Raw genomic sequence first — 19,533 nt, 5'->3', positions numbered from 1 at the left:
TTCAAGTTCTCATTAAAATCACTTATGGATGTGACTCATACTGGAGCAAAATTCCTCTCCATCTATGAAACTTATAAAAGAAGCTATTTAACTCCAAAATACAGTGTTGGAACAGGCAAGGGTAGGCATTCCCATTCTACAGGGGAGAAATTAAAAGAAAGATAGGATACAGAGGTTCCCAAAACATATCTGAAATTGAGAAGAGAAAACTCCATTAGGTTCCAAAGTCTAGTAACCTGTGGTTTGATTCTTTGTTCTCTGTGCCTGCTGCAGCAGCAGTATCATCCTTTCTAAGCACTGAAGCAGTGACTATGCCCTTCCAGAAGACCAGGCTTCATCTTTGCTGAGCACTAGAGTGGTAGCCTTTCTCTCTTCAAACACTGATCATAGGGCCCACCATCCCCGAGTATTAGAGCAGAGGCTACACCCTCCCTTAACATAAGGATGGAATCCTCCAAATGTTGGGGCAGGAGGTCCTCTCTTAGTTCGAGACCTCTGCTTCCATAAACTGCTTCCCTTGAAGTTATTTTTCTTTCATTTCATCCTATCTTCATCCCTTTCAGTTCAAGCTGGCAATGCTTTTTCTCATACGAAGTTCTGAAAACTTTGTTGGCTTTGCATGCATTTGAAGCAGTCCAAGTAACCAGACAAAGTGATCTTTCACAGATCCTTATTTTATTTTTTTGTAACTTTTTTATTGTATAGTATAACATATGTTCAACGCAAAGAAATAAAAAAAAAGCAATCGTTTTCAAAGCACTCTTCAGCAAATAGTTATAAGACAGATTCCAGAGTTTGTCATGGGCTACCATATGATCCTCTCAGATTTTTCCTTCTAGTTGCTCCAGAATATAGGAGGCTAGAAGGCTTAAATATTTTTATGATCACAATAAACTTATTGCCTTCTTTTTTTGTGAAAAATAACACATATACAGAAAAGCAAAAATTTCAAAGCACAGCACCAGAATTAGTTGTAGAACATATTTCAGAGCTTGACATGGGTTAGATTTCCATAATTTTAGATTTTTACTTCTAGCTGTCCTAAGATACTGAAGACTAAAAGAGCTATCAATTTAATGGTTCAACATTCTTATTCATTTGTTAAATCCTATCTTTGTTGCATAACTCCACCATCACCTTTGATCTTTCCATTTCTCTCTTTAGGAGTGTTTGGGCTATAGCCATTCTAAATTTTCCATGTTGGAAGCATCTGTCACTAATGTGGGACAGGGAAATGGAACTATCTGATGTTCTGAAAAGGCTGGGCCCTCTAGGTTTCAAGACTTATCTGAGCCAGAGATCCATCTGTAGGTAGTAAGTTTCTAGAAAGTTACCCTAGTGCATGGAACCCTTGTGGAATCTTATATATGGCCCTAGGTGTTCCTTGGGATTGGCTGGAATGGTCCTGGTTGGGGTTTGGCGAGTTATGATAGGTAGCAAGGTCTGACTGAAGCTTGCATGACAGCAACCTCCAGAGTAGCCTTTCGACTCTCTTTGAACTCTCTTTGTCACTGATACTATATTAGTTACACTTCTCTTCCAGTCAGGATGGAATTGTTGACCCCATGGTGCCAGGGCCAGTTTCATTCCTGGGAGACATCTCCCATGTCTTCAGGGAGACTTTCACCCTTGGATGTCATGTCCCATGTATGGGAGAAAGCAATGATTTCACTTCTAGATTTGGGCTTAGAGAGAGTGAGACCGCATCTGAGCCACAAAAGAAGTCCTCCAGAAGTAACTCTTAAGCATGCCTATAGGTAGTCTAAGCTTCTCTGCTACCTACATAATCTTCACATGAGTAAGCTTCAGGATCGAGGGCATGGTCTATTAGTTTGGGTGACCTTAAAGTTTAACACAGTGTCAGGGGATTCCTTAATGGTAAGGTTTAATGGTTCCATATTTTTTCTCCCATTCCTCAAGGGACTTTGCCAATACTTTTTGATTATCTGCTTAATATAATCTGGGATGTATCCAGGCATTACAATCTGTACAGGATTAAAAGTCTTCTTTCTGAAATTGGAACCCTCCTGCATTGCTGGTAGGAACGTGAAACACTGAAACCATTGTTGAAAACAGTTTGTCAGATTCTCAAAAAGTTAAACTTATGACCCAGAAATTCCACTTATAGGTATATACTCAAAAGAACTGAAAACAAGGACTCAGATATTTACCTGTTCCATAAATGTATAAACATTTACCAATGTTTACAGCAGCATTATTCAAGAAAGACAAAGATGGAAACAGCCCAAGTGTCATTAGATGAATGGATAAACAAAATGTGGTATAGTCAGTTGATGGAATATTATTCAACCATAAAAAGGAATAAAGTTCTTATACATGCCATGGTTGAACCTTGAAAATATTATGCTAAGTAAAATAAGACAGACACAAAAGGGCAAATATTGTATGATCCACTTACATGAAATATCTGGAATAAGCAAATTCATGGAAATATAAAATAAAATACAGATTACTAGGGGATAGAGGAAGGGAAATCAGGGGTTATTCTTAATGGGTACACAGTTCCCATTTGGGGTGTTGAAAAATGTTTAACTGTGGATGGTAATGATGGTAATACATTATAAGAATAATTACTGCCATTGGATTGTACACTTATAAGAGGTTAACATGGCAAATTTTATGTTAATTATATGTTACCACAATTTAAAAATTTAAAACCAAAAAAAAAAAAAAAAAAAGGCTTCTTTCTCATTTTGGGCTCCCTGTGTTTCAGTTGTTCAAATGAGCTATACAGATAGGTTGAGTTAGATTATGTGCTACAGAAAATTTCAGTTCCAGACCAAATAAACCTTTCTTCCTTTGGTCTCAAAGAATGTGTGTGGTTCTAAAATACAGACACTGTCTTCCACCCCTGTGTTCTGAATTACTTTAACCCCAATTTGATCAGCTTCCTTCTTATCTCTAAATATCAGGTTATATATATATATATAGTATATATATAACCCAGACTTAATGTATCTGCTCTAAAGCTAACAATCAAGCCCATTTTTTTGTAACCTATTTCTAAAGGTTATCATAGCATTGCTGTTCTTTTGTTCCCAGCTTATTTTGCCTCATCAAATGTTCCACATGTTTATTCATAACCATGAATGAACCTCACAACTGTGTTCCTTTTTGCAGCAGCGCAATTTTCATTCATAAGCATATCATCATTTACCAATCTACTTCTCAGTCAGTGCAACCTTCAGCCACCTGCATTCATCAGTCATCAAGTATAGTGCCCAAAGTTCACAGTCCATCAACATTCTCAATTTTAGATAACCTCATGGTTCCCAAGAAAAAGAAAGCCAATAAACATACCCTCACCAAATAGGAAATCTAAACCTCCTCTTTACTCTTGTCCCTCCCCCCATTATTTACCTGTGCTGTTGCTGTGGTAGTGTTGATGTTTTCCTTTTGAACATAGCCTGTAGCATGCAATAGCAGTTTTCCTCCAATACCTCAGACTTAAACACTCTTTGGGACACACAGGTCTATACAATCCCTTCCAGTCTTGTTCATCTCCAATATGGTAGTATTACTTAGAGATCCACTAGAGACCCACCTTCACCCTTATCTATTCCCTTACATTGGAGATCAACTTCATTAGCTAACAGTTCATTCATCTCTAGCTTCTATGTATCTCTAAGTCCCCTATTTTTGGTATTATAAGCCTCTGTTTATACTTTTACACTGCCTATAAAAGTGGAATCACACAGTACTTATCCTATTGTGTCTGTCTTAGTTTATACAGCATTATGTCCTCATGGCTCATCCATATTGTCATGTTGCTCTGGATGTCATTTCATCTTACTTCTGCATAATATTCCATCATATGTATATACCACATTTTGTTCATTCACTCTTCTGTTGATGGGCATTTGGTTTCTTACCATCTTTTGGTGATTGTGAATAATGTTGCTACTAACATCAGTGTGCAAATGTCTGTTTGTGTTATTGCCTTCAGTTCTTCTGGGTACATACCAAGTAGTGTAATTTCTGGGTCATAGGACAACGTGATATTTAGTTTCCTAAAGAAATGCCAAAGAGACTCCATAGTGGCTGCACCATTATATAGTCCCACCAGCAGTGTGTAAGTATCCCAGTTTTTCCACATCTTCTCCAAAATTTATTGTTTCCTTTTTGTTTAATGTCAGCCATTCTTATAGGTGTGAGGTGGTATCTCATTATAGTCTTGATCTGCATTTCCCTTATATTCAATGAAAACAAGCCTCTCATCATGTGCTTTTGAGCCATCTGCATTTGCTCTTCAGGAAAATGTCTATCCATATATTTAGCCCATTTTATAATTGGGTTGTTTGTTCTTTTGTTGTTGAGTTGTAGGATTTATTTGTATATACAGGAAATCAAACCTTTATCTGATATGTGATTTCTAAATTTTTTCTCCCATTGAGTTGGCTGCCTCACCACCTTTTTGAAAGTCTTTTGAGGTGGAGAAACATTTGATTTTGAGGAGTTCCCATTTATCTGTTTTTCCTTTTGTTGCTTGTTCTTTGGGTATAAAGTTTAGGAAGCTACCTCCTGTTACTAGGCCTTAAAGATGTTTCCCTGCATTTTCTTCTAGAAGTTTTGTGGTACTAGTTCTTATATTTAGGTGTTTGAACACGTTGAGTTCATTTTTGTGTAGGGTACAAGATAGGGGTCCTCTTTCATTCTTTTGGCTATTGATATCCAGTTCTTCCAGGCCCAATTATTGAAAAGACTAGCTTCTCCCAGTTCAGAGGATTTGGGGCCTTGTCAAAAACCAGCTGACCATAGATTTGGTGGTTTATTTCTGTACTCTCAACTTCATTTCATTGGTCAATGCTTTTATCTTTATGTCAGTACCATGCTGTTTTGACCACTGTAGCTTTATAATCGATTTTAAAGTCAGGGAGTATTAATCCCCCTACTTCATTCTTCTTTTTTTAGGATACTTTTAGCTATTTGAGGTCTCTTTCCTTTCTGGATGAATTTGGTATGTAGCTTTTCCAAATCTTCAAAGTAGGTTGTGGGAATTCTGATGGGTACTGTGTTGAATCTGTAGATCAATTTGGGGGAAAATGACATCTTAACTATATTTAGCCTACCTATTCATGAACAGGGAATGCCTTTGCACCTATTTAGATCTTCTTTGATTTCTTTTAGCAATGCTATGTAGTTTCTGTGTACAAGTCCTTTACATCCCTAGTTAAGTTCATTCCTGAGTACTTGATTATTTAGTTGCTCTTTGAATGGAAGTTTTTTCCTTAACTGAATCCTCAGGTAGGTCATTGCTTGTATATAGAAACGTTACTGATTTTCGCACATTAATTTTACATCCTGCCACCATGCTGAATTTGTTCATTAGCTCAAGTAACTTTGTTGTTGATTTATCACTATCTTCTAAGTACAGTATCTTGTCATCTGTGAATAATGAGATTTTCATTTCTCTCTTTCCAATTTAATGCCATTTATTCCTTTGTTCTGTCTGCTCTAGCTAGAACTTCTAGCACAATGTTGAATAATAATGATGACAATGGGCATCCTTGTCTTGTTTGTGATCTTAGGGGGGATGCTTTCAGTCTCTCTCCATTGAGTATGATGCCAGCTGTCAGTTTTTCTTATATTCCCTTTATCATATTGTGGTAGTTACCTTTGATTCCTATCTTTTGGAGTGTTTTTATCAGAAAAGGATGTTGAATCTTGTCGAATGATTTTTCAGCATCAATGGAGATGATCATGTGATTTTCCCCTTTTGATTTGTTAATGTGTTATATTACATTAATCGATTTTCTTGCATTGAACCATCCTTGTTTTCCTGGTATAAATTCCACTTGGTTGTTGTATATAATTATTTTAATGTGTTGTTGGGTTTGATTTGCTAGTATTTTGTTGAGAATTTTTGCATCTTTGTTCATTAGGGAAATTGGCCTGTAGTTTGTCTTTCTTAAAGTATCTTTACTCAGTTTTAGTATTAAAATGATTTAGCTCCATAAAATGAATTAGGTAAAGTTCCTTTTTCCTCTATTTTTTGGCAAAGTTTGAGCAGGATTGGTGTTAGTTCTTTCTGGAAAGTTTGATAACTTTCCCCTGTGAAGCTATCTGACCCTGGGCTTTTCTTGGTAAGAAGATTTTTGATGACTGATTGAATCTCTTTACTTGTGATTGGTTTGTTGAGATTTTCTATTTCTTCTTTAGTTAGTGTAGATTGTGTGTTTCCAGGAATTTTTCCATTTCATCTAAGTTGTCTAGTTTGTTGGCGTATGGTTGTTCATAGTATCTTCTTATGATTTATTCTATTTTTTCATGGTCTGTGGTAGTGCATACAGCCTCATTTCTGATTTTGTTTATTTGTATCTTCCCTCTTTTTTTCTTTGTCAATCTTGCTAGTGGCCCATCAACTTTATTGATTTTCTCAAAGAACCAACTTTAGATTTTATTTATTCTTTCTATTGTTCTTTTATCCTCCCATTCATTTATCTTTGCTTTAATCTTTGTTATTTCTCTTCTACTTGCTTTAGGGTTAGTTTGCTGTTCTTTCTCAAGTTCCTCCAGATGTGCTGTTAAGTCCTTGATTTTTGCTCTTTCTTGCTTTTTAAAAAGGCATTTTGGGCAATAAATTTCCCTCTCAGCACAGCTTTTGCCACATCCCATAAGTTCTAATATGCTGTATTCTCATTTTCATTCATCTCCAGATAGCTACTGATTTCTCTAGCAATTTCTTCTTTGACCCACTGGTTGTTTAAGAGTGTATATTTAATCTCCACATATTTGTGAATGTTCTCATTCTTTGGTGGTTATTGAGATCCAACTTCACCCCATTATGATCAGAGAAAGTGATATCAATAATTTCAATATTTTTAAGTTAGTAAAGATTTGTTTTGTGCCACAGCATACGATTTAGCCTGGAGAATGTTCCATGAGCACTAGAGAAGAATGTATATCCTTCTGTTTTGGAGTGCAATGACCTACATATGCCAGTTAGATCTAATTCATTTATTAAGTTATTTAACATCTCTATTTCCTTGTTAATCTTCTGTCTGATTGTTCTATCTATAGAGGAAAGTGGTGTATTAAAGTCTCCTACTTTTATTGTTGAAACATCTGTCGCTTCCTTTGGTCTTGCCAGTGTCTGTCTCATGTACTTTGAAGCTCCTTGGTTGAGAGTATAAACATTTATGATTTTTATATCTTCTTGGTAAAAGGACCCTTTAATTAGTATATAGTGCCGTTCTTTGTCTCTTATGATGTCTTTACATTTAAAGTTTATTTTGTTCATTATTAGTATAGCTACTCCTGCTTTCTTTTGGTTAGAACTTGCATGGAAAATCTTTTTCCATCCTTTCATTTTCAATCTATTTGTATCTTTATGTCTAAGATGAGTCTCTTGTGAGCAGCATATAGCTGGGTTATGTTTCTTAATCCATACTGCCAATCTGTATCTTTTAATAAGTAAGTCAGTCCATTAACATTCAAAGTTATTACTGAAAAGGCATTTCTTGAATTCACCATCTTATCTTTTTTTTATTTTATTTGTCAGATCTATATATTCTTTTCACTCTTTCTCTTTCTATCCTTTAAATTATCCTTAGTGGTACTCTTCAATTCTGTACCCTCCTCCAGACTTCCCTCTCCTCTCTTTTTCTTTTTCTGTTTTTTTTTTTTCTTTTTTCAGCTGGCAGAACTCTTTTTTGTTCTGCCAGTCTCTTGTTGACAAATTCTTTCAGGAATTTTTTGTCTATGGAAACTTTAATCTCACCCTCAGTTTTGAAGAACAATTTGGCTGGGTACAGAATTCTTGTCTGGAAGTCTTTCTCCTTCAGGATCTTAAATTATATCATACCACTGCCTTCTCACCTCTTTGGTACCACTTGAGCAGTCTGGTCTCAGTCTGATGTGGTTTCCTTTGTATGTAGTACAATGTTTTTTTCTTGCCAATTTCAGAATTTTCTGCTTCTCTTCAACATTTGACATACTCATTAATATGTGTTTTGGGGAAGGCTTATTTTGATTTATTCTGTTTGGAGTTCATTTGGCTTCTTTGACTTGTATATTTATATACTTTATAAGGGTTGGGAAGTTTTCCCCCGTTATATCCTCAGTTACTCTTCCTAGCCCTTTATTCTTCTCTTCTCCTTCTGGGACCCATTGATTCTTATCTTTGTATACCTTGTTTTGTCTATCATCTCCCTGAGATCCAATCCAAATGTTTTCCATTGTTTTTTGCCATTTGCCATTTTGAGTCTTCGAAGTCAATTATCTTGTCCTCTACATCACTGATTCTTTCTTCTATCTCTTCTAATCTGGTGTTGTATGATTCTAATATGTTGTTCTAGTTTGCTAGCTGCCAGAATGCAATATACCAGAAACGGAATGGCTTTTAAAAAGGGGAATTTAATGAGTTGCTAGTTTACAGTTCTAAGGCTGAGAAAATGTCCCAATTAAAACAAGTCTAAAGAAATGTCCAATCAAAGGCATCTAGGGAAAGATACCTTGGTTCAAGAAGGCCAATGAAGTTCAGGGTTTCTCTCTCAAGTGAGAAGGCACATGGTGAACACAATCAGGGCTTCTCTCTCAGCTGGAAGGGCACATGGCGAACACGGCGTCATCTGCTAGCTTTCTCTCCTGGCTTCCTATTTCATGAAGCTCCCTGGGAGGAGTCTTCCTTCTTCATCTCCAAAGGTTGCTGGCTGGTGGACTCTCTGCTTTGTAGTGTTGCTCTCTCTGAATCTCTCTGAATCTCTCATTCTCCAAAATGTTTCCTCTTTTATAGGACTTCAGAAACTATCAAGTTTCTGAGACCCACTCAAACGGGTGGAGACATGTCATCCCCTAATCCAGTTTAACAATCATTCTTAACTAAATAACATCAACCAGGGAGATAATCTCATTACAGTTTTAAATATACAGTATTGAATAGGGATTATTCTACCTTTAAGAAATGGGATTTACATTAAAACATGGCTTTTCTTAGGGGGCATACTTCCTTCCAAACCAGCACATATATTTTGTTTTGTTGTTTTACTTTTTGGCTTCTTTTATTTTTGTCAACAGAATCTTTAATGTCTGTGTTACCTGCTATTTTTCTATTTATTCTATCAAATTCCTCTTTATGTTCTTTACTGTCTTGATCTTCTTTATGTCATTTTCAATCCAACTTAGTTTATTAAGAATAATTGTATGAACATCTTTGATTACTTGTTTCAACATCTGTGTCGCCTCTGGTGTTTTAATTTTGTTGTTAAGTAGTGCTATATCTGTCTGCATAGTGATATTCTTAGTGATCTTCTGTTGTTTTCATCTCATGTAAATATCTTGATTGATTTAGTTTGGGAGGTGATTTCTTTTAGTAGTTAAGACATTGTGTTTTGGGATGGATGTACAGCAGGGAGTAGAGTACAGGGCAGGGCCCAACAGTGCAGTAATTTGTTTCAGGGCAAGCATAAGGACAGGTTGGGGATGTTTCTCTGGTGCTTGTGAAGGTGGGTGCCAAGCTGCCAGGGAGGGTGTAGCTGTGCAGGTACATTAGTCTGAGTTGTATAACCTGGTGTGCACTGGTCTAGGGCATGGGGCCGTTTGTGCGCATATGTAGAACTGTGGCATCAGGTCATTGTTATTCTTTTATTTGTTGGGGGCAGACGTGACTGGGCTGTACAGGTCAACACTTTCTCTGATCTGGGAAGTGTGTTTGAAAGCTGTACATGTGTGAGGTTCTAGGACTACCTTAAACTGAAGTTCCAAGAGCTGATTGGGGGTCGATGAGCATGCACAGGTATGTGAGTGTCATAAACTGGAGTTCCCAGATCTGAAGGCAATGACTGGGGGCCCATGCACATACACATAACTAGAAGTGCCATAAAGTGATGCACAGAACTCAGTGGTGGGGTGGGGTGAGGCTGTGTGACACTATGGGTTGGGGGACCAGGATAGTCTCTGTATGGATGTTAGCACCTATAGCCTTTATGCACTGATGACAACTTGCAGGGAAAAGGGCGGGGGGAGGTGGTGCTTGGGAGAGGTGCAGGAGAAGTGAGTTGGGCTGCACTTGGGGTGGGGGTGAAGTGGAGGTACTTGCGCATGCTGGGGCTGGTAGGCCAGGGCACTTGGAGCATGGGGAATGTGAATGGGTGACGGACTTTGGGCGTGTGGGGTGTGGGGTGAATCGGGGGTCACGGGGCTGTGCTGGTGAGGGTAGCATATTCAAGGAATGCAGCCTCATTTACTTCTTAGTCTCCAGTTCTCATCCGTGCACTCCTGCAGGCTCTGTGTGTCCATGCTAGGCTCCAGTTTTCTGCTACTCAGTTCCTCCACCTCTGCACCCAGGGCTGCTCTATGTGGTGCAGAAGTCTCCCCCGATCAGTTGCACTCTTGAATCACAGTCTCAGTCACTTCCCCATCCCTTTTCTAATTTTTTTGGTGGAGCAGGGCTGAACTTGTTCTCCTCTATTTGGCTATCTTCCTGGAAGTTGACTGTAGAATTTTTGAATCTTGGACGCTGCTCTGCTCAAATGCACAAAAGAGCAAAAGTGCAGCATGATAAAAGAACCCCAATAACTGGTAGGAATTGATGGATAATTAACCCAATTCCTGTTACCCTTCAGAAAGAATAATTGGAGCATACATCCTCTACTGATATGCAGAATTCCCAAGTGGGATTAAGTTCCAGTTGCAAGAGCTAGATGACACATACTTAATTTCTTCTTTCCATTTCCCATATGCAGTGTTTCTTGGAGTCACATGTTAAATAAACAACTTACACTTATGCCCTTGTATCAGGGACCACTTGGAGGAACTCAAACTCCAAGTCTAGCAACCATGTAAGTGTCTTGCTTTCTGGAGGCAGATAACTGTCAAGATTATGCTTACATCCACTTATCCTCATTGCTTCAAGACCAATATACATACAGGATCAAGCCTTGCTATGGCTCAATGAAGGGAGAACTGTATCTGTTTCAGGAGGAAAGGGATTATCCACCCAAAGAATAAAAGGATCCGAATATTATGAACCAACCAGAATCAATAGATCCTGTTTGGGAATGGATCATAATGGTGATGGGACAATGGAAGCTAAATGAAGGCAGAATAAGGTAGAGCTTATTAATAATGATTTGGTCTCCAAAGATTTTTAATTAATATATTGACAGGACAACTAGAACTTATTCTAAGATTGATGGAAAGCAATCTTCAAGCATTATTTTTTTTTAAAAAAAAAGCAAGGTGATAAGAAGAAATGAAGAATTTCACTGGACTCAAAAAGCCAAAAGAACAGTGTGCTGATTTGAAAGGATTATATACCCCAGAAAAGACACATTTTAATCCTGATCCTATCTTTGGGAACAACCATTACTTTTAATCCTCATTCAACAATGTGGGTTGGAATTCCTTGATTATATTATCTTCATGAAGGTGTGGTGATCCATTCCAGGTGGGTCTTGATTAGTTTACAGGAATCCTTTAAAAGAGGAAGCATTTTGGAGAGAGCCACGAGAGCAAGAGAATCACTACAGAGCTGTGAGAACCATGATAGCCCATGCAGCCAGACCTTTGGAAATGAAGAAGGAAAATGCCCTTGCGGGAGTTTCATGAAACAAGAAGCCTAGAGAGAAAGTGAGCAAATGTTGCCATGTTTGCCATGTGCCTTTCCAGTTGAGAGAGAAACTCTGAATGTCATCAGCCTTCTTGAAAGGTAGCTTTCCTGATGCCTCAGATTGGACATTTTTATAGACTTGCTTTAATTTGGACATTTTTGCAGGTTTAGAACTGCAAACTAGCAATTTAGTAAATTCCCCTTTTTAAAAACTGTTCTGTTTCTGGTATATCACATTCTGGCAGCTAGTAAACTAGAACAAATAGCAAGCAGGAAAACATTTATTATTTAAGCTTAGAGACCCTATCAGCTGTTTCTGATCACCAGAAAGATACCAAGCATAATCATTTTCCTTAAAGCAATGAGAAAAGCACTAGTGAGGAGGCACAAATATTGTTGAGAAGTCAGTGGTGGTTGTTCTCTGCAGCCTGGGCTTGATGGTAGAAAGACTCCTATGTAACTAGATTCAATAATATAAGTGGGAATGGTAAGATTCCACAATAATAGAGGTCATGTTTTAGAACATAACCATTAAAGACCAAGTGGACATAATTATGCAAAGACAACAAAGCTGAAAATGTACTTCCTGACCCATTTGATCTTTGAATAGTTAACATGATATGGTATATGAGCATTCATAGCATATTTGCTATGCACTCATTATAACAAGGAGAGATAAAGAGTGGGAAAGCAGAAGTCTTATATCAACTGCTATGATGAAAATCACATTTTTTTGCCCAATTTCCAGACCTGAAGTATTTCTCAAATGGAAGACCCATTGTTCAAAGGGCAGACTTATTTTAGAAACAAGCCTTTACTGCTGTAACATGCATGCATGCATGTGTGTATTATTAATTACTACCGTCTATCTGAAAAGGCCCTGTGGTCATTTACTAGAGCAACTATATAGTGAAGAAAGAGAGGTAATACTCAAATCTATTGAGGGTTGCTGAATACAGAGCTTAAAACCGTCACTGATAACTAGTGGACCATACTTGGAATGGGAGTTATGTGAAATCATGCTCTAAATCCATCTCACAATGCATCCAATAGTTCTTAGTACCATATGCAACATCACCAGGAAAACTGTTAGCCAGATAGAACATTAGAATGGATTCTTAAAAGCATAGTTAATGCCCTGGTGATGACATCTTGTCATTGGGGCAGTGTTCTTAAGATAAGGTACATGCTAAAGCCCAGAAGCCATTATATGTTGCTTTATCCCATTACGTATAATATAGGGTTTCAGATCCAAGGAGCAGAGGTAGAAAGAATATTTTACCATCAGTCCCAGTGAGCCCCATATGGGATTTCTGCTTCTTGTCCCTATAACTTTAGGCTCTGCTTGACTAAAGTCACTTTTTCCCATGGGACACTACTTCTAGGCAATGAAGTAAGTTAAAATGTGGCTGTCACCAGGTAACTTTGAGCTCCCCATGCCAGGAGACTAGATGTTAAAAAATAACTTACTAAACTAGCTGGGGGGATTTAATATGCAACTATATAATGAGCAGAGAAGACAATGTCTGGAACTCATGAGATTGGTGTTTGCATGCCTAGTGATAATAGTGAATGGAAATTATGTCAACCATGAACTGACAAGGGGTTGATTATCAGATGCTCAAATCCTATTATACAAGCAACCCAGACTAGCAAAATTGTTGGCCATTGTATTAGTTAGGGTTCTCTAGAGAAACAGAATCAACAGGGAACACTTGAAAATATAAAATGTATAAAAGTGTCTCACGTGACCGTAGGAACGCAGAGTCCAAAATCCACAAGGCAGGCTGCAAAGCCAATGACTCCGATGGATGGCCTGGATGAACTCCACGGGAGAGGCTCACCAGCCAAAGCAGGAATGGAACCTGTCTCCTCTGAGCCCTCCTTAAAAGGCTTCCCATGATTAGATTTAGCATCACTAATTGCAGAAGGTACTCCCCTTTGGCTGATTACAAATGGTATCAGCTGTGGATGTAGCTGACCTGATCATGACCTAATCCTATGAAATGTCCTCATTGCAACAGACAGGCCAGCACTTGCCCAATCAGATAAACAGGTACCACAACATGGCCAAGTTGACACCTGTTCCTAACCATGACAGCCATGGATGAGGGGATTCTAGAATTAATGTAAAGGAAGGGTATGGTGGATATGGCTGCCTTTGACCAACTGAAACAGTAGATATTGTGGATATCCCAATTAACCTCTTATTATAAGTGTTGTTGTTGTTTTTTTTTTCTTTAACTAAAGTTGATCAACCATCATTTTGAGGAATCATGAGAGGAAAGAGTATAATTCACTTGGGATATAGTCGATTTGAATGGTTCAAGTCATCTAAGGTAGCAGATACTATCAGTGCCCGCATTAGTTTCCCAACTGCTAAAACAAACACTGTGCAATGGGTTGATACAACAGAAGACATTTATTGGCTCATGGCTTTGAGGCTAGGAAGACTATGACATTCTGGGCTGGCTGCTGGCAATCCTTGGCCCTTGGTTTCTCTGTTACATGGCAATATATATGACAGTGTCTTCTCCTTTTTATTCTGGATTCCATTGACTTCGAGCTCTTCACTGCTTCTGTTGATTTTCTGTCTGACTTTCACTCTGTTTTTAAAAGACTTCAACAATGATTAAAGCCCAACCTGATTCAGTTGGCCCATACATTAACTAAAGTAACATCTTGAAGAGATCTTATTTACAATGAGTCCACATCCACCAGATTATGGACCAAGACTATGTCCAAACTGGGGTACACAAATCAACCCATCTCAATGTCATATACAAATTCCCTCAAACTTTACTATTTTAATGCAATGTAGTCTGACTTCCAACCACTACCACCTGAGGATTTTATATAATTTACAGAACATGCTCAGTCTAGAAATTCTGGGTAATTAATATCCTTCTTTCCCTTCAACCAGTCATTGATGAGAGTTAGTGGATTTATGGCCCAGATCCTGGCTCCTCAGAGTTTCCTGTTGGATTAAATTCCAGTTGCCACATTGACTACATGATTTATTTGCTTCCTTCTTTTCCCTATCTCATTTCCAAGCTAAGCTCCTGTGCAGCTATTTATTAGAGTAACTCTTACATAAATTACTTGCATTTGAATTATAATTTGGGGGGAACCCTAACAAAGATGACTTTCAATTGGTGATGCAAGACATGCCTAGTCTAAAGATATGTCCTGATTACCATTACTTTTGCTTCTATGATAACTAATATAGTGTCCAATATGATCTATTGTATTGTGTTTTGTTTTTAGATATGAAACTGGTTTGTTAAAAAACATGAATTCAGTGGGTATAAATATAAATAATTTTGCTTATTTTAACTTATTTCTCTATTTTTACTTATTCATGATGGGGTAATATGAGTTTTCCTTTTTATAATGATTGGCACATTAATTAAATTAGCACATTAAATGATTTTGGGGGCAGCTTCTGGATGCTTTCTGTTATTAATCTCAATGTAACTCAGATTATACCTCCAATCAAAATTCAATTCAAATTATATCTCATTTAATTTCTTCTTTCAGTGCCTGTATTTTCATTTTGATCCCAGATATTTGGAATTCGGAAGACATAAGATTTTTCTGATACTCTTTCATCTGTTTACAATGGTTTTCTTCCTTTTCAACTTCAGGGTCTGGCCTTTTTTATGTTTTGAACTGTTGAAATAAAAATGGAGCTCACAGAGTACATCTTAAAGACTGAGCACATGTTAGTGGTAAAATGCCCCAGGTCTAGGTCAGATTTAGCTTGGCTTTCTTCGCTGCTAGTCACTAACCCTGAAGTAGTATTTTGAAGAGGTGGGAGCAATTGTTTCCCTTAGGTCCATATTTACCTTCACTAAGTCTTACTCACTTCTGATATACTTAGAAAACTATTAAGGTTTTTCTGCAGCCTCCAAAAGCTATGAAAAATGGAAGAGAAATTCTTCTTTTCCTAGAAACACCACACTATAGTGCCTACTCATTCTATTTTAATAAACTTCTCCAGGAAGCCTCCTACCTTAAGAAATCTTCAAAAAAAACTTAAGCATACATTTCTTTATGTCTATTTGTTCCCAAACTCCAGGAAATAATGACAAAATTATGATGAGGTTCACCTCTTCGTCTACCATTTGCAATAACATGACAAAACTACATAGTCATAATTGAAGAAATGTACCATGAGAAAATTAGATATGTTACCCTTTCTTGTGAATACAGTCAATTCTCCTACTTTTCTCCTGGCCTTTATTTAACAAACAGAACTAGAGTCGGGTATTTACACCTCTGACAGTTCTCTTTCTCTTCATTTTCCATAGTCTTTTTCTTTTTAATATGGACAGGATTGCTGCTAAGGTTTTGGTTATCATAGCAGAGTCAATTAAACTACTATAAATTGTTCAGATTATCTATTATTGTGTGCAACCTATCCCCAAGAAACTTTTAGTTTGCTCACAAATCCATGGTTTAGTCAGGATTTTATGGAAAGGCATGTTTGTGTTCTGTGTGACATAAGCTAGAGTGACTGGATTGGGGCTGAAGGATTCACTTCAGAAGATGGTTTATCAACATAAGCTGGAAAGTTGGGGCTGGTTATAAGTTGGCTGCTCAGCTAGTGGTGTTGACATGTGTTCTATGCCACATGGGGCTGCTTAGGTTCTCCCAAGATGTCTGCCTGGGCACTGAAACTGACATGGCATCATTTCTTTCATATTCTATTGGTCAGAGTAGTCTCAGAGCCCTGGGATATTCAACAGGAAGCGAGAAAGATTTTAGCTCTTTATGGAAGAAGTGGCAAAGGTCTTGATACTGTAATAAGCCCTGAGGTAAATGTTATTATTTATGTTTGCTTGTTTTTTTTTAATGGAAGTAAGGACTTTAATCTTCCTTAGTCCTTAGTTTTGGATTAAAGCAGACACCCCAATCAGCCATTATGTTTTACAACCATTTAAATATATTTGTCATAATTTAAAGGTGGCAGAACATTTCATTGTATATGTTGAGAATACTTTGAATTTCACTTGCATGTTTTAAGGAAGTCAGTAATTTCCAGAATCTTCTTGTCTATAGGAAAAGAAAACAAGCAGAAGGAAATATAATTAAAATAAGTACTTGTGCCAGTTTGAAAGAATTTATGCATGCAAGAAAAGCTATGTGGGAGAAATTGTTTCTTCTAATCCCTATTCAGTACTATAGGTTGGAAACTTGATTAGGTTCTCTCCATGGAGACGTGATCCAAGCGATTGAGGGTATTAAACTTCATTAGATGGAGATGTGTCTCCATGCATTCTACATGGGTTTTGATTAGTTTACTGGAATTCTATGAAAGAGAAGACATTTTGGGGAGAGTTCCCTTTTGAGAACAAGGAGAGAGCCGCAGAACCACGGCAGTAGGACGAGAACCACATTGTCCACCAGTCAGTGAACACTGGAGATGAAGAAGGAACATGCCTCTTTGGGAGCTTCATGAAGCAAGAGGCCTGGAGAGAAAGCCAAGAGATGCTGCCCTGTTTTCCATGTGCCCTTCCAGCTGAGAGAGAAATGCTGAATGTCACTGGCCTTCTTAAGCCAAGGTAACTTTCCCTGGGATGCCTTAGATTTGACATTTCTATAGACGTGTTTTAATTTGGAAAATTTCACAACCTTAGCAACTTATTAACTTCCCCTTTTAAAAGTCATTCTGTCTCTGGTATATTGCATTCCAGCAGCTAACAAATTAGAATAGTCCTCAATGCACCTCTCTGACATATCAAAGCTGCATTTTGTGATGCAGCTATTAGCTAAATCCTATCAGAGTGCCATGCTCTCTCCCCTGGAATCCCTGCCTTGTGGTGATTTCTCATCACTCCTGATCACTTATACTTTCCTGTTTTTTTTCTTTGTCACAATGTGATACTGAACCTTACAACTAGAGGGACACACAGATTTCACAGAGAAGAAACTCTTCCTGAATAAGAGTTTTCTTGCCTGAATTCTTAAATACCTCCTGGGTCAGTTTCCTTCAACAAAACTTTTTTCTTTCAAGAGAGAGCAATAGAGTTGTGAAGGGAAAACTCTTGTTTCTGAATAAAAACAGAATTAGCTCTAAGGGAAATTATTTGTGTGCTGAAATGAATTCTTTGCTGTGGTTTTCTTTTGAACTGTATTACCAATATTCCTCATGAATACAAATTAGGCAGCTGAATTTCATATCATTGTGATGAAATGAAAAAATTCAGTGGGGAGACTGCTAGTGCTGAGGGCCTCCAAGAGAGGAGGAGAGAGCCTGTGCTTATTTTGAAGAGTTATCAGATAAGAACAAAAGACAATATAAACTCCAAACAGGCGAGCGGATTTCATGTTTGCCTCAGGCAAACCAAATGTTCACTGTTGATTTACAGTTGAATTGTGGGAGCAGAGGGCTATAAAAGCAAAAACAATCTTTGTTCTACTTTTTTTTCCCTATTGTGGCTCCTTGACACCCTAAAGTAATATGATTTGCTATGGATGATATGAAGAAGCATTGGCTGGATTTATGGTTCTTGAAACTTTCAAACGTTTTAACATTGTGGACATGAAGCATTAAAAATCAAATCATTACTGAGAGAAAGGTTAGAAATATGGACCCAAAGATAGGGGAATTGAGTTTTAGTTATTTGTTTCCACCTTAGCATCACTGTAAAAGCTGTGAAGCTGAAGTAAAGCAATAAGACTATAAAAAAATGTTCTTTCTGGTGTCCTGTGTTCCTTTACAACTGGCACAGGTTTATGAAACATTAGCTATAATGACCGTGGAAGTCAGTGGTATTGAAATATTATCTCCTATGATAAATCAATCTTTGTTGTTGGAAAATATTTTGCTTAGCATGAAGCATCATTTCTCATGTGAGTGAGATAGACCCAATCAATTAACAAAGGTTGTGGCAAATAAAAACTTTAAGAGGGCATTTTTCCCCCTCCACATTATACAAAAAGGCCTTTACATTTCTAATGCAATTTTTTTGAAAAAAATTGGGGAGGAAAAATCATAATATTTTGATAGGTGTTAGGCAGAACCCCTTTCCCCATGATATGACCGAGTCCTAACACATATTCCAAGAAGCTTACCCAGTCCAGGCCATACAACGTCACATGATGCTTCCTGTCCTCTGGTGGCTGCAATCTGGTGATAACCCCCCTTGCCCAACCCACCCTCCAGCGGCTATAAACTTGGATAGCTCCCGTTACCCAACATCCCACTCTACGTGCCTATGGCAATGTTAAAATTTTAAACCCCACCAATGATGAGTTGCCACCACCAACTCCTCATTTAGTCTGCCCCTCCACACACACCCCTCCCAAGCCAACCAGTAAAAACCTGCCAATTTCCCCCTCCCTAGTCAGATAATGAAAATCCACCACCACCCTTTCCCTACTTGCTGCCAACCATTCTATCTAAGCTGCATTCCTTCCATTGCTCACTGCTGTCTCCATCTTAGGCTTCAGCCCACCTGCTCTTGGCCATGCAATACAGCTCCTTTGATCAAGTTTGAGTTTTCCTCTCTTCCCTTCCCAGTTAGAAAAAAATACCTATTATTTTGATGTTGAAACCTAGGGACCAGGAATGGAGATGAAACCTCCACCGGAGGGAACGGAACCCACTTGCCTGATTTCAGCATTAACAATCTTGGGCAAATCATCTTGGGGTAAGGAGAAAATGCTCTCTTCTTTTCTGTCCAGCTCTTTCTTTCTCTGTTGTCCAGGACAACACATTGGGAAATCCTAGCACGGAGGGTAGAATGCCTCTGTCAAATCCAAGACCCTCGGGGCAAGAGTGAAATGATGGGATGCCTTTTTCCACTCCTCCACACACTCATGAGATTTACGAATTCTTGGTGGGGACAGGCAGGGAGGGGGTGTTCTCAATTGTCCCTAAGTCTGAGATCTAGAATTTCTCCTTGCCCTATCCACTCTCATTCTGATCATGGGAAACAGGCAGTCCAGACCTCCCT

The sequence above is a fragment of the Tamandua tetradactyla genome, chromosome 4 (assembly GCF_023851605.1).
Source record: "Tamandua tetradactyla isolate mTamTet1 chromosome 4, mTamTet1.pri, whole genome shotgun sequence".
NCBI lineage: Eukaryota > Metazoa > Chordata > Mammalia > Pilosa > Myrmecophagidae > Tamandua > Tamandua tetradactyla.
This window is presented reverse-complemented; position numbering follows the sequence as displayed.